The sequence below is a fragment of the Onychomys torridus genome, chromosome 21, assembly GCF_903995425.1.
Source record: "Onychomys torridus chromosome 21, mOncTor1.1, whole genome shotgun sequence".
NCBI lineage: Eukaryota > Metazoa > Chordata > Mammalia > Rodentia > Cricetidae > Onychomys > Onychomys torridus.
Window position 1 is genome coordinate 37,717,925 of NC_050463.1, and position 15,828 is coordinate 37,733,752.

A 15,828-nucleotide genomic window follows, 5' to 3' on the forward strand; every position below is an offset into this window, starting at 1 on the left:
CATAAACAGCATCTATGAATATGCTCTTCCCACACTTCTAACCAGAGAGGACATCACTGACACACAGCCACTGTACTTCTGTATCCTACCCTTTGTTTGCAGCGAAGAAATACCTCTCAGCCAAAGGTCAAGATTGGTAGTGATACTAGGACACACACTTCTTAGGACAGTTTTGACCACTGTTAACAGCAATCTTTGTATAAAGACACTTGGACAATGTTGCCAATTCCTAGGATGTACAACAATCTGTGCATGACATGTTCATTGACCTTTCTCCCATTCTCCTTCCTTGGAGTCACACTCACAATAGACATGTCTGCTCTTCCAGACCACACAGCTTCATGCTTTCTCCATATAGACAATTCATTTACAAAAGTCTTCTTTATGAGCGCTTCTTGGAAGGAAGTTCTAGACTAAGATGACATAGTCTTATGATATTAATGATTTTATTCCATATTCAGGATTGATGGTAACCTAAGTCATTCGTGGAATTTGTTTCATTTAGCCCTGCAACAACATTGTCATCATTTCATGCTTCAGAAGCTAAGCCTCAGGAAGAATAAATGGCCCATGTTAAGGGTCCCAATAAGCAAGAATAGAAAAAGGATTTGCCTTCTAGTTCTAAACTCTTTTCATGGTATTTTTCTCATGTCTACTATTTCTCTGCTTTATACCAAAGAAGGCTTTGGAGATGCCCAAAACAGAAAACTTTACAAGATCCACACCCTATTAATGATCTGAGGGTTTTGTACTTTCATTGTGTCTGACCCTAGGGTTACACATCTAGTTAGGAAGGACAGAATGCTTAGCATTTTTATTATACATGGCATTCCTCTCTGGCAGTAACATATACATTCCTTACATTATGCAAACGAGTTTCCTCCTGACCTCTCATTATTTTAGTGAATCAAGTCCACCAAAGGTCAATATCTTTGTCAGCAATGTGGTGCAGGCTGACCGTGTGATGTGACTAACGCCTCGGCCTATTAGCCATCATTGTCAGCGGTAGGTTGTGATCCTGCCTCTCTGGTCAGAGCAGCAACCAGGAAGAAATCATTTTCTAATTTTTAATGGCTGGAAGCAGGGACAACCTGCTTTGCCAAATGCCTGCCAGAACCACTGCCGGCTCTTTGCAAGGATCATTTTAGCACAATATTCCAGCAACAAATTTCCACTTCTTCATTCATGGTAAGTGAACACCAATGCACATGCCTTTCCATTCTCAAGGAGAAAATGAACTCCAGGGTGGCTGAGTAGTCCATCCTCCAGCTTTCATACCATGAAATACACAAAAGAATGAAGGTTCTCAACACCACCTCACACTATACCCAAGTCATTCTCCTTGAGTTCCTGACAGGCTGCCACCATTTCAATGGAAAAATCCAAATCTGTCAATCTATATAAACCTTGAACACTTTTTTCTTTAAATTTTATTTTTAGGTGTTCATTCATTTGATATACAGGCATAGCAGGAAACTATTTGTTGAAATAAAATTAAGAAGGTAAAAAAAGATGCCTGCTGTCAAAATAATAAGAAAACTGCCATGTATTTAGAGGATAAATACATAGCCTGGTTTTAAAATATTGAGACTTGTTCTCAACTGTTGTTTAACATACTTACCTATAAGATCTTGTTCTTTTCTTCTTGATGAACATAGACTGAAAACTTTATTACATTTATTGAGTGTAGAATATGCATTGTGATTGTATGAAGAGTTTGGTAGGAATATGAGATTCCATGTAAGATAAAGCTACTCAATATTCCACTATGATTGGAGGAGAAACAAAAGGGACCCAAGTCGTACATAAGACACTATTGGTGTGTGATGGCTACTAAGTCATGGAGAGTCATTTTTCTTCAGTGCTCTGTCCCCTGGTATGTTTTCCATGCTCTGTGGATGTCCTCACACTCATGAACATATTAGTAGCATTACTAGAGCACAACGTGTTTTTAAGAGGGCATAGACTGGAGAGGAGGTGTTTTTACATTTTGGGAAGTGTGGTTCTCCAAGACTTAGAGGAGGGAGAGAATGAATATAATTACAATATATATCTATATTTATATATTTATATTTATATTGCTTATGGTTGCCAGAAGGAAAGACAGACATAAACGGTGTTCAAAACTCAAGCAAGAAATCTACATCTTCGTATCAGAGAATGTAGGCCAGTTACTAAGGGATTTAAATTGGTGTATAAGCCCCACAGGGCAGTAGGAAATCCAATGTACTCCAGAACCAAATTACAAGGTAGGAAAGTTCAATTTACATAAATACATGGATTAACTGATCTGAGAATGGGGTTCAATTGTCACCTTTGGGAAAATCAAATCTGTCATCTTAATAACAGGAGTGTTAAGATGATCCCACTATTCACATGCTAATCACAATAAGGGCTTTTCTATGTGTTATCAAGCAAAATAAAACATTTTTCTAATAGAAAAATTCTGCAAACTTCATAATACCTCTAGAGCCTTATTAAAAGTGTTCACACATTTAAATAAAATTAAATGCCAGCCTGATCACCCCAGGCAGATCTCTCTATGTGAGTTGGCTCCCCCTCCCCTGAAGTCTCATCCACCAGACCCTACATGGGGGATTTTACAGTTGTTTGTCTCTTGTGACCTCACAGATATTGAATTCATAAATGTGGTGTAATGATCTAGAGGACATGTCCTTGTGTTCATTGCTTATTAATCACTGAGGCCATGTAACGTTTTAGAGAATTTCAAGATTTAAAAGCAAACAAAAACAAAACAAAACAAAAACTCCTAGCAGAGAGACTCACTTCTGAAGACAAGACTTTCAACCCCTTTATGAAAATATTATGTTGCTGGTGCTTCAGGCATTTGGGAAACAAATGAAAACTTCATTAGGATTGGAGCCCCTTCTTTCATTCAATACAGCAAAAGAGCCACACTCATACCTGATGCTGAGCTCCTAGAAAATTTTTTTCCACCTCCTGGCAAAGGGCTGGGTATTTGGAGCTTTTCCTACATGACCCTGTGGGTTTATTCTCATCCTTCTGTAAAGTGAATCCATCAGGACTGCCATGCCTACAATGATGCCACCAAACTTTCAATCTGTGTGGTTGAATATGACAGAGGAAGAGTCCTTCCTATTTATGTCACAGCCTAGCCAGCTTCTTATTGGGAGAAACTGATTCTTTCCATCTCAAATTGCCTGAGGGCTTTCCCTCAGTTCACCGCTGGACTATTTAGGTTCGCCCTTCTACCTACTTGAAGAGGAAATGTGTAAAAGAGCAAAGAAGATTAATTGAGTTAATCCCCACTTCAGGAAGGGATGGGTTTGTGTTCACCTTTACAGAATAAAGTTTTGTAAAGCACGTAAGGATAATGGTAGAATATGTTTCCTCAAATCAAAAGGAAGTACTGTTTCAGTAAGAAAGTCCTAAAGAGACAGGTATTCCATCCATCCATTACTATAATTATGTTCTCTAGGATCTCTAGCTGGAGGACTGAATTCCATTTCCCCATGACTGGGAATACTTAGTTTCCCGAAGGGCATATATACTGAAAGAGAAGTAATATGCAGAAGAAACGAATGTAGTGCAAAAGCAATGGAGGTATATTAAGAAATTTGCATATATTTTAGTTTCTTCTTTGCTTCATTTTAGTCTCAGGAACACCCTTTGGTACCCCACTAGTCTTTGATTACTTTCTTTGTAGGGTTTTCCTAAAATCATGAGGTCTATGAAATATCTTTGGAATGTAAGTTAATATTTTTAATAAATTGAAAGAAAAGTTAAGCTTTCTAACTATCTGGTTTACAGTAAAACTTCTAAAACTATTAACTCCTAACATAATCACCTTTCTCATGAACATTCATGCTAAAGAAATCATTCATCAGAAGTAAAATGTTTAGAAACCATGTTCACAGCAGTGTTAGCTACAATAGTAAAAAACTGAAAAATAATTACTAAAAATGACCAGTTACTGATGTGTACTTGATGGAGATTAGAATCTCTTCAAAGCAATAGTAAGTTGCTACATGAAAATGTTTATGCCATTATTTTTATGCAAATACAAAGTGAAATGTTTATTTTGCATCTTATGTACATTAAAACATCAAAAAGTCATCCATCCCTTTATTGAAATGTTGAGGTGACAGATGATTTATTTATTCAAACTCCTTTGTGAAAAAAATTGCTCCATCAGCTTCTCTGAAATTGAAACAGTTATACCATCCATATGTGGGAGGGAAAACATTATTTTTCATTCTAAGACAAAGTCAGTTCACAATGTGTTTGCATTTTCTACCTAGCATTTTATTTCAGCTGTATCATTCTTTCCCACTCTATTGCTTTCTCCTTAACTGAATCCACCTCAGAATTTTATTTTTGTCTTATTCCACACCAACATCTTCTCCCCAGAATCATAAGAATCTATTTCTTTGAACCCCAAAGAGCCTGTTGCTGGGCATTGGAGAAAGCCCAGGGCTGTGATGGCCTAGACTTCCCTTGAGTAGCTGTGATCTGTAGTCTCTTTCCTGAAATCCAGAAAGTATGAAACTCTAGAGTACCTGGAAATACATCCTGCTCTGCTGTGGGATGTTCTTTATGTCAAATGTGTTGCTCTGATTGGTTAAAATAAATAAAGTGCTGATTGGCCAGTAGCCAGGCAGGAAGGATAGGGTAGGCAGGACAAGAAGGAGGAGAATTGTGGGAAGTAGAAGTCTGGGTGGAGAGATACTGCCAGCCGCTGCCATGACAAGAAAGATGTAAGGTACTGGTAAGCCAAGAGCCATGTGGCAAAGTATAGATTAATAAAAATTGGTTAATTTAAGATAAAAGAAGTAGATAGCAAGAAGCCTGCCACGACCATACAGTTTGTAAACAATGTAAGTCTCTGTGTGCTTACTTAGTTGGGTCTGAGGGACTGTGGGACTGGCAGGTGAGAGAGATTTGTCCTGACTGTGGGCCAGGCAGGAAAACTCCAGCTACAAATGGCACCCAACATGAGAGGAAAGACAGAACAGCACTGAAGGGTAAGGTTTTCAGCTCTCTGCTATTGCTCTGACCTCTTGGTTTTTAACTCTGCAATTGGCTGTGTTTCTTATTTAATAAGACGGTTACATCTACACTGCTCTAAGATATTTTTTGAGGTAGGAAATATAGAATGGTCTCACCAGGCAGTGGTGGCACATGCCTTTAATCTCAGCACTTGGGAAGCAGAGGCAGGTGGATCTCTGTGAGTTCGAGGCCAGCCTGGTCTCCAAAGCAAGTTCCAGGAAAGGCGCAAAGCTACACAGAGAAACCCTGGGGGTAAAAAAAAAAGATTGGTCTCAAGTAAAGGCAATAGATGTCTTCTAGTGATAAGTAGATAAGAAAGTTCAGTCCTAACGTGGCAAGTCTTAGAACCATGCTCTTATAGCTGAAATGTATTGCATGAGGTCATGTTCTCAACCTTCCCTGCCAACCTTGGCAATGGGATATTTCTTTAAATGTTCTGTGCCTCCATTATCTCATGAAAAAGAGAAGATAAAGGAGAGACAGAAGGAACTGGTACCAACTAGACTTGTTGGAAGAATTGAATGATGTAATGATACTTGATATGTTGCATGTACCTACATTTTTTTACTAGCAATTCCCTTAAAACTGATAATAATACAAAAAGAGATTATGCTGTCATAACCAGTTGAAGGTAAACATCAACATTGCACAAATGCTACCTTCATCTCAGATATTATATTAACTAACTTCTTACCCACTTCATGTTGTTCGAATCTTAGATGGTCTTTTAGTTTAAAGAGAGAGAGAGAGAGAGAGAGAGAGAGAGAGAGAGAGAGAGAGAGAGCGAGCGCCAGATACCAGGGTGAAAGCTGAAAGATCAGAGAAGCAGAACAGCAAGCTGCTGGTTCCAGAGACTGGGTTCCTGTTTTCTCACGCCTTATATAACTTTCTCTGTCCAGACATCACCTCCAGAGATTAACAGCATGTGTGCTTCCCAGTATTGGGATTGAAGGTGTGTGCCACCACTGCCTGGCTCTGTTTCCATTGTGGCCTTGAACTCATAGAGATCCAGAAGGATCTCTATCTTCCAAGGGACAGGATTAAGGGTGTGTGCCACCACTGCCTGACCTCTTTGTTTAATCTAGTGGCTGGCTTTTTCCTCTGATTGTCATTCAAGTTTATTAGGGTACACAGTCTATCACCACAGCTTTACTTGTGTCCATCCTTCCTCCTCTTGACTCAAATTCCATAGTTTTCATCTGCAGCTACCTCCATTCTACTTAATATCCTTCAGACAGAGGCTTAAATATATTCTTATGTCTAAAATTCTTGGAAAATGTAGGCCTTCCTTGTGATAATGGTTTTTGACTATGTGTTTGTTTATCTTCCACTTCCATCCACATTATAACTGACTGCTGTATTCATCTGCTCTGGTATACAGCTATTAATATACCCTAAATATTTAGAGCAGATCATTCTCCTAGATATTTTACAGTAGAATACCAATGAGCTTAAAATCAATAGAAAACACGTTCTATGACCTAATTACGGAACCCTTGCTCTCTTGTTATAATTGTTGTAAAATGCATTTTATATTTTTCCCATTTATTTGTTATTTCATTAATATATACATACCTCATTAAATTTCAAAATTCTATTTTTTCTATCTACACATATTTCCTCCCTACCATTTTATTTTCTGATTCCTACCCTACCAACCATGTAAACTTCAATACCCCCAGGATTCTGTCATTTAAATTGCCAATATTTTCCTCACAGTGGAAATGCTCATTAGTCCACCTCATGATACTCTTTATTTTTACCTATAATGCTTATATAGATAGCTTCCAAATGGTACTCTTGATCACAACCCTGCATATTATATTTACATAGCAGAGAGTCTCATATATATTGTCACAGAAAACGTTTTAGAAAAATGTCTACTAATCACAGTATTTCCACACCCCAAACTTGCATCCAAGGCTAGAACTAACCAATACTAAGTTGCAGAAGGAGGAACTTCCCATGGATTATTTGCCTCCATATGTGAATGCAAACCATGCATAGCTGTTGACCCAGCCCAAGAATCTAGGAGTCTGCTCAGCTCCATCTATCTTCTTTCTATATTACTCTACTTCAATCTAACATCACAAACCTCACTTCATATTGTTCTCATCCTTCCTTCCCTCCTATTTACCTTCATCATTTCTTCCCTGAGGTGATTCTGCCTGGGAATCAGAGAACAAAGCCAGCCATCAAATTAGATATAGAGGTCAAGCAGTGGTAGCACACACCTTTAATCCCAGCACTTGAGGTCTCATGTCTTTGCTTGGGATGGACACATGCCTTTAATCCCCAGAAGTAATACAGCAGGGTAGAGAAAGGTAGATAAGGAGTGAGGAAACAGGAATTCACTCTCTTGAGGCTGAAGAGTTTGTAGAGGTAAGCTAGTGACTGACTGTTCTTCCTCTCTGATCTTTCAGCTTTCACTCCAATATCTGGCTCTGGGTTGTCTATTAATAAGACCATTTAGCAATTTGTGTTACATATAAATATATCTAATTATACAATATAAATGAATATTGTATTATTATGTTATAATAAACAACTACCTGATGGACTTTGTTTTGTGCCTTTGTCTTATCTTAAATTTATTGTAGACACTGCCACCCAGTCTACCTAGAGCCCTAGTACTGAATTTGCCCTTTCTTTCTCTTTAAAATTCATAAAAAGCTATTGACTGTTTAAAGGATATGTCATATTTTCAGCATGAAATGACATCTTTCACTTTTCCCTTTGAATGCTTACCATGAACTTTTTTTTCAGTACTTTTATTTTATAGAGAACCACACTCAAAATAACAAAAGTTCCACCTTGATAATATTCAAGGTGCTCAAAAAGCAAACACAAGCTCCCTATACCTTTCTCAACAATGGCTTCAGACAATTAAATTTGTTTTTAGTTTATTGCATCATAGTCAAAATCAGAAATTGTACTGGAGAAAATAAGACACAATGGATTAGAATGACAGTGAACTTGGAGCCCAGAATCCCAGGTACAGTTGCTCTAACTGGAGGAATTCTGAAACTCTGAGGATAAAAATCTGTATGTTTGATATATTGCACAGAGAAATTTTAATTCTAAGAAAATACAAAATGCTGTGTGTGGTCAAAGGAAAGCAAAATATAGCTTCTCAAATGTAAAAAAAAAAATGTAGTATTAGAAATGTTGAAAATATGCAATGGAAGAATTAAGGGTATATAAAACATGATTGAAGGAGTAATTTATGAAATTATATAAATGCTGCAGAAGAGATAAAAGATAAGATAAAGAGTGTAGGGGCCGAATGCTGAATAAGAACATCTCCTACACACTTGACTTGATTGCAGAATGAGCGTACATAAAGAATCTAAAGATGCTTTTGAGTAAGCAATGGCTGAGAATATTCTGGACCCCAACAAGAATCAGTAGTTTCAGGAAAACTGTATCTACTTGCTATTTTAGAGAATTGGTCAACACCAGAAACATAGAAGTAACTGTAGGAAGTCATAGTAGAAGCAAGATTACTTAGAAATGAATAAGGAATGGTATATAACTTCTAAACTGACAGATGAGAAATCTGAGTGCAGTATAATAAAATACGCAGAGTTTGATAGGCAATGATACATATGTGTGTATGCATGCATGTGTGTATACATTTGTATACATGTATAGACAAATATCTACAATATTTACTCTAAAAGTGAAAGAGAAAGAGTGAATTCTTTGCAACTGCCAATTTTCTACCTCATTTTGTGTGTGACTATTTCCCCAGACCTAGGCTCCCCTAGCTTGTCTGGTTAACATCTGTGCTCATGCAGACACTCAACGTTCTCATCAGAAAAAATGCAAGGTGGGGTGTGGATATAGCTTAGTTGGTATCGTGCTTACCTATTATGCAGGAACACCCTGACTTTGGTCTCTGGCACTACACAAACTAGGTTTGCTGATGCATGACTGTAACTCCTATATGGAGGTAGAGAGTATCAAAGGTTCCACAGCATTATCTGCTGCACTGAAAATGTCTAGCCAGGCTGAGCTACATGAGACACTGTCTCAAGTAAACAGACAAACAAACTTAAAGACTTGTGAACTGGCTCTCTGGCCAGTCTCTCCTAAACACATGTAAGTGTCATCCTTTCTCTTCAAGTACAACCCAAAATTCTTCAAGTAATATACCAAATTCTAAAGGGCTTATGATTTCCATGAAGGTGGATTTCACTCTTATTTGATATTTCCAGTGCTGGTATCATAAAAGATATTCAAAGAAAAGGAAAATTATTTTTACCCAGACCTAGAGTTTTATATGTGTGCCACAATCTCTCAGGATGAGAGGTAGAACTAAGGAATGTCTATCTAAGAGGATGAGCGGATGGGGAGTGTAAAAGCTGAAGTAACTGAATTCTAAGCTTACGAACAATTCTGGTGCTTGCCTCTGCAGACAAGGATAGCTGGAGGTTCTTGTTACAAGAACACGTTCCTAATCATCTCTGCTTCCCTGTCTTGCCTTCAATCTCCTTTCTCTTGTTATGTTCAATGCCTCACTCTCTACCTCTTCTGTTCACGCCCAATACATGTATTAAAGCACAATTAATCCCAACAAGACAACTTTCCTCACTCACTGCCAGTGCTTATGAATCATTCAATAAAATTAATCAATCATTGATTGAGCTGATAACAGCTAATCACTTCACATGAACATTGCATCCTGAAAGATAAATAGCCCTTTGAGATGGGAAGCCATTTAGGGCCCGGCTTTTCAAAGGAGAAGGTTTGTTCCATGATACACACACACACACACACACACACACACACACACACACACACACACACACAAAGTATTAAGAATGACTTTGTCTCTGTGTGAGTGATAAAGATACAAGACTCCTACAGTCCAGGCCTCTTAAAAACTATGATCACACACATACTTTTTCCACAGTGACTCAAACAAGCAGCAGACACTTCCATAGTACTTCTATTTAGAGGGCATATTTTCTCTGTTAAAGAAAAAAGTCTTTATTCAGTTTCTAATGGGCATTCAAGTCTAAAGCCTGAGGAATACATGATAAACACAATTTTTTGTCTCTGTCCTCTGCAATAAAATAGCTATTTGAGGAGAAAAATGCTAATACATTCACCATCTAAATCACATAAAGAGGTTTTTAAATTGATTTCAAAACCCCCTGTATTTACATGGTATCTGAAACTTTTTGCTAAGTACTGGACACAACCAAGACTAAGTTATAGTACCCTGATGATTTCTGTACATGGTTTGAATAGCTGCCAAGGTATTCATGTTTTCACTGTCCCTCACAGAACTGAAAATATTGTTTTGAGTGATTTAGCAGTCAATCAGTTGTTTATTTCAGAGGGCAATGATGATTGTATCTATAGAAGGGCAGCTAGACATACATTAGGATGAGTTTTCTGACAATAGAGTGTTGCAAGGGTACAAGAACCCTGTAGGGCAAAGCACACGTGCGTGAATATTTTAGCTGTAGTCATTTTATGCTTCTTGTAAGGACTGCTTGCACAATATTAGCAACCATTACCCTTTTAATTTCAACTTCTTCCATCTGCCTGAAATCATATGTTGCTAGACATGCTGTTAGAATGAGTCAGCCTGCACCAGGCTAACAGAATAGTCCTAGGAATAACCATCTGATGCCCACCCTCACCTTATCTGTAACACTTGGTGAGAAATGCCTTCAGGATGGAGTGAGTAACATACAGGGAAGGGAAGGGAAATGCAGGGCTGCATTCCCCTGGCTTCCTCACCATACAAGGTCCTAGTGCACAATGGAGAGAAACCAAGTGCCCGACAATTTATTCTACAGAAAATCCAGGCCCCTTCCTTCCTTTCCTAAGGTCGTGAGTGGTTTTTGCATCCCCTTTGTTGTGAGCCATTTAAGTTCCCCAGTACAGTGGTTATTGCTTTTTTGTAATAACTCTTTACCCTTCAGTGAGTTCTACAACTCTCATGGGATAAAAGCTGGTTTATTACATCTTGAAAGATCTTGGTTCTCAGAGATTCAATATTCTTCATTTAAAGCCTCAGATTTTCAGTTTCATTCTCCCACCCCCCATCAGTACCAGGGGGAAAAATAAACCAAAAGAACCAAAAACCAAAACATCAAAGACTGGGGTACCTTTGTGCTTCTAAGTAGGGTGAGGCAAGGTCAACTGACAGACATTAACTAATATCCCCACAATATTGAGTCAGCTGTTTTGATTGCCTATTTGCAGATACAAAATCTGAATTACAGTGAGATTAAGTGAATTGTTCAGGCAATTCTAGATGAAACCAGCCATTAAAACATTCAATCCAATTGAATCCAGCTTCATGTTGTTTATACTATACCTGCCAGAAATCTTTGTTTCTCAGTTAAAGAGCCAAATTTGGGTTTCAAAGGATGCTTACAGAGTCTGGCTATAGAACCATTGCTAAGGAATCTATAAGCATTTTTAATAAGGAAAAAAAAAAGGAGATGTAGTCCATGGTGTGTGCGCCTGTGTGTCTGTCTGTGTGTTCATATTTGTGTGCACGTGTGTGTGTGTGTGTGTGTGTGTGTGTGTGTGCGCGCGTGTGTCTGTGGGTGTGGGTGTGTGTTTTTCTGAGTGTGTGTGTGTGTGTGTATACTTGTACATTTGTGGTAAGTGGATTCAGGATGCTATCCCTCTTTACAGGTTTGTACAGCTCTCTGAAAAATGCCAGCATCACATACAGCAATTGCCCCTTCTCACATTAGGTGTATAAATAGTCACAGATTTTAAGATTTTGTATTGTCTTTCTGTCCCCCAAAACAAAGAAAACATGAATGGTATCTATGCTGGTGATTTCTTTGGTCATCCTTCAAACAATATGCCTCCTTAGTCAATCTAAATATAAAGACTCCCTTCAGAAGATGTGGGTGGAGGGAGACCTGATAACTCTGAAAAAGTCATGAACCATTTCCTCTCAATTTCTTCTGGATCCTTCTCTTCGATAAGATTAATGGACTCAACTAATGAGTCACTCTGTCAGGATCTACATAATTATTTAATAGCAAATTTTTTATAAAAATCTTTCAACTTCTGTTTGTAGTAGTACTGTTAGACATATCAAACATTCAAAAGGAAGATTTAACTTGTTTTTTTTTTTTTTTAAAGTGAAAGTGTGTCCCTTTCCAAATAAAAAGCATGGTATTCTAGAAGGATAAATTCAATAATGACTATATGTCTGGTATCAGATTTGGTATTTTCTCCTACAATGAAATGAGTTATTATGGTGTCTCTCTTCATATACTTGGCTGTTCACTACGTTATATGTATGATACATGCAAGGAGCATGTGTGTAAGTATGCATTTAGAAAATTTTGTTTTGTTTTCTTTCTGTTTTGTGTTTTATTCTTTTAGCACCAGGACTTATGGGCTAAAATAAATTAGATCCTCAAGTACAAGAAGGCAACATTATGCCAATTCTTTTTCATTTTCCTTCTCTTTTTTTATAACATTTCAATGTTTTGATTTATTTTTATTGAATAAACAATTTTTGTGATGTAACATATTCTGATTAAGGTTTTCCCTCCCCCAATTTCCCATCCACCCAAATCCACACCCTTTGAAGCCCTAGGTAATTACAATTAAAATAAAAGAGGAGGACTATGCCATGTCTGAGTGCCTATGGGCCACAGGGATAGCACCTTTGTGCTGACTGTAATAATGCCATTTGGGGTGATGCTCCTGATGAGAATTAAAGATAAAACCAGAATAGCCATGAAGAAAATGTCAGGGCAGTGTAATGGTGACTCCAGAATGTGGCACTGTGTGGTGATATTTTATTTCTGCTGAAATGTGGTGGTATTTTATTTGTGCTTTAATAAAGCTTGCCTGGAAATCAGGGGGGAAAGGCCAGCCATTTTAAGCAGACAAAATGGGTCGGGCAGCACTCGCCCTTAATCCAATCAGTTACCAGGCAGGGTCTCTGTGTGTTCAAAGCCATACTAAGAGGAACAGAGCCAAGTGTGGTGACACCTTTAATCCCAGTACCAACCATAGATACCTGGAGGTCTGTACAGACAGACAGTGACAAGGAAGTGAGGTAGCTGGGCTAAGATAGTCAATGAAAGGGCAGAACAGCAAGGCAATAAAGGTGTGGGTAGGACAGGAAGTAGCTTGTATTTGGAAGCTGCAGAGTTGGTGAGGTAATCTTGGCTGGTGGCTTTCCCTATTTTCCTGATCTAAGGCTTTCATCCCTATATCTGGCTCTGTGTATGTGTGTGTGTGTGTGTGTGTGTGTGTGTGTGTGTGTGTGTGTGTGTGTGTGTGTTAATAAGACCATTTAAAATTTTTTCTACAACACTGAAAAAAAGAGATCCTTGGTAGATGAAGCCCAAAGAGAATATCTAGACAAAATGGTGACTAAGAACCTTGGGCTTAGAAAAGAAAGTCTGACCACCACCCATTACCCATTATATCCCCAATTGCAGGCCATCAGGCAAAATTCCTACATACAGGCCTGCCCACAACCAGCATCCCCATTAGACTCTGTAGTCTACAAATCCCACTCTGTCCCCCAATCCTATCCATCCCCTAGACCTCAGCTCTTCCCTAAGACACAGACTCGGCCAGCTCCAATTGGATCAAGAAGTGGGTGACTGTTCTTTCAGCTGGTCACCCCAGTCTCTAGGCTAGCCTAAGGGGTACAACATATGCCCCCTACCTCCACCTATTGTAGCCCTAGCTGCAAGGCAGCAGGCAAGACTCCTGTAGGCAAGCCTGCCCACCACTACACTCCATTGGAACCTGAAATCTCCCAGTCCTTTTCTCACCCATACCCTGAGACCCCAGTCACCATTTTGTCTGTTTGAGAGCTACTTCCTGTGGAAATAAATTTAATAATTGCTTTTGTCACTAATATCACTCAAGTTTTTCTCATATTTTTAATACCTTGATATATCATTAGCTAAGGAATATAATCTGTAACATATATTAATAATAATGTATAATATATATTGTATTATACTTCCACCCCTCTGTCTGTTTGGATCATAGCTTATCCATTCATTCCTGCTCATGAATATTGGGATTGCTGTCAGGTTTTAACAATTATGAATAAAGTGCAGCTAACTCAAATGGGCAGGTATTTGTAGAGATACAAGTTTTCAAGTCTGGTAAGTTGATAAAAGTATCACTGAGTTCATTGACTGGATAATGTCGAATGAGCTTAGTTTGTAAGAAGATTGCCATGTGTCTCTACTGTTTATTATTCTCACCATTAGTGAGAGAGTTTCTGTTGCTCTGTTCCCTCATCAACATCTCACACTGTCAGTGTTCTCTATCCAGGTATTCTAGCAGGTGTATAAAGTTCACCACCAGGGTTTTTATTTGCAGTTCTGCGGTGATGGAGGACATAAAATAACTCCTCAAATTCTCTTTGCCATTTTTTTTTCCTTTTGTGTTGATGTGCTTGGTAAGATCCCTCTAACTCCTGCAAGATTCCCCTCACCCAAAACTCCCTCCCAATGTCATTTCTACAATCCACAAAGTCTAATAATACCCTCTGTGCATGGGGTATAATGCTCCATCTTTTGGAACATAAGCAACCTATCTGCAGGCACACCACTGAGGAAAATGGACTCTCCTCTCCCCAGGAGCTACCAATTGCTAATAGTTACTTGGTTATAAGTGGAGCCTTTGTGAGTTCCTTCCCTCTCCATGATGGAGTATTACTAGCTGATTTTACTCAGGCTTTCTGCCAGGAACCACAGGTGCTGTGGATGGAGTTCATGAGTCTAACACCCTTGTCATGCCCAGAAGGCAGTATTTCACAGCAATCTTACCCAACATCTGGCTCTAATATTTTTCCCAATCTCTCTTGGTGTTACCTGAGCCTTGTGATGTCAGGGTGTGTGTGTGTGTGTGTGTGTGTGTGTGTGTGTGTGTGTGTGTGTGTGTGTGTAATTTATATTTATATGTAGTCACATTTAGTGATAAGCAGTCCAAGATCACTCTTTCTCTGCCCAGTGACCACGTGTGATTGTTTTCACTAGCCAACCCATTGCTGTATCAAGAATCGTTTCTCATTGTCTCTCACGAGGGGTGAGAATTACATTACTCTGTAGGTATAAAGAGAGTATTTATAAGGCAGTTATAAATACTGTTGTCTCTGTAACAAAACCATAGTAGTAGAGTCCATGAATGCAGCAGCCATTGGCTCTGGGCCACATTTGCAGTTCCAGGCATGAGTCTGCTCAAATAGAGCAGGCCTTATATCTAATTAGAGAGCTGTTGGTTACCTGTTATATTCATGCACCTAGTGGACATATGTTCATTTTCTTTAATAAAGGCTAGTACTATATAGTCTGTCTGGACTGGAACTAACTATGTAGACGTAGCTGGCCTTGAACTCACAGAAAGTCATCTTCCTCCATCTCCCAAACGCTGGGATTAAAGGCGTGTGCCTTGATACCCGGCCCTGATAAGTAGATCTTGCCAAGCCAGCTGGTTATGATTGTGGCTTTGAGTACTGACAGTTAGGTGTGACTGTTAATGGCTTTTCCCCACTCACCAGCCCTCATAGCATTTTCTGATTTCTTAGAATTTCATGAGTCCTTTGTGTTTTGGAATAGCAAATAATTCTTTATCAGATGTGACTTTTGCAATATCTTTTTGTCTGTATATCCTGTGCAATATTGCCTTTAGGTTATTTTTTGTAAATTTTTATTTTATAATCTGATTAATGTTGGCTTTAAAACATGAACAGAGAATAATTCTCTTTTTTTTTTCTTTTTTGTCTAGGTGGGGAGAATTTAATACAATTTTCAGGGTTTCTTCCTT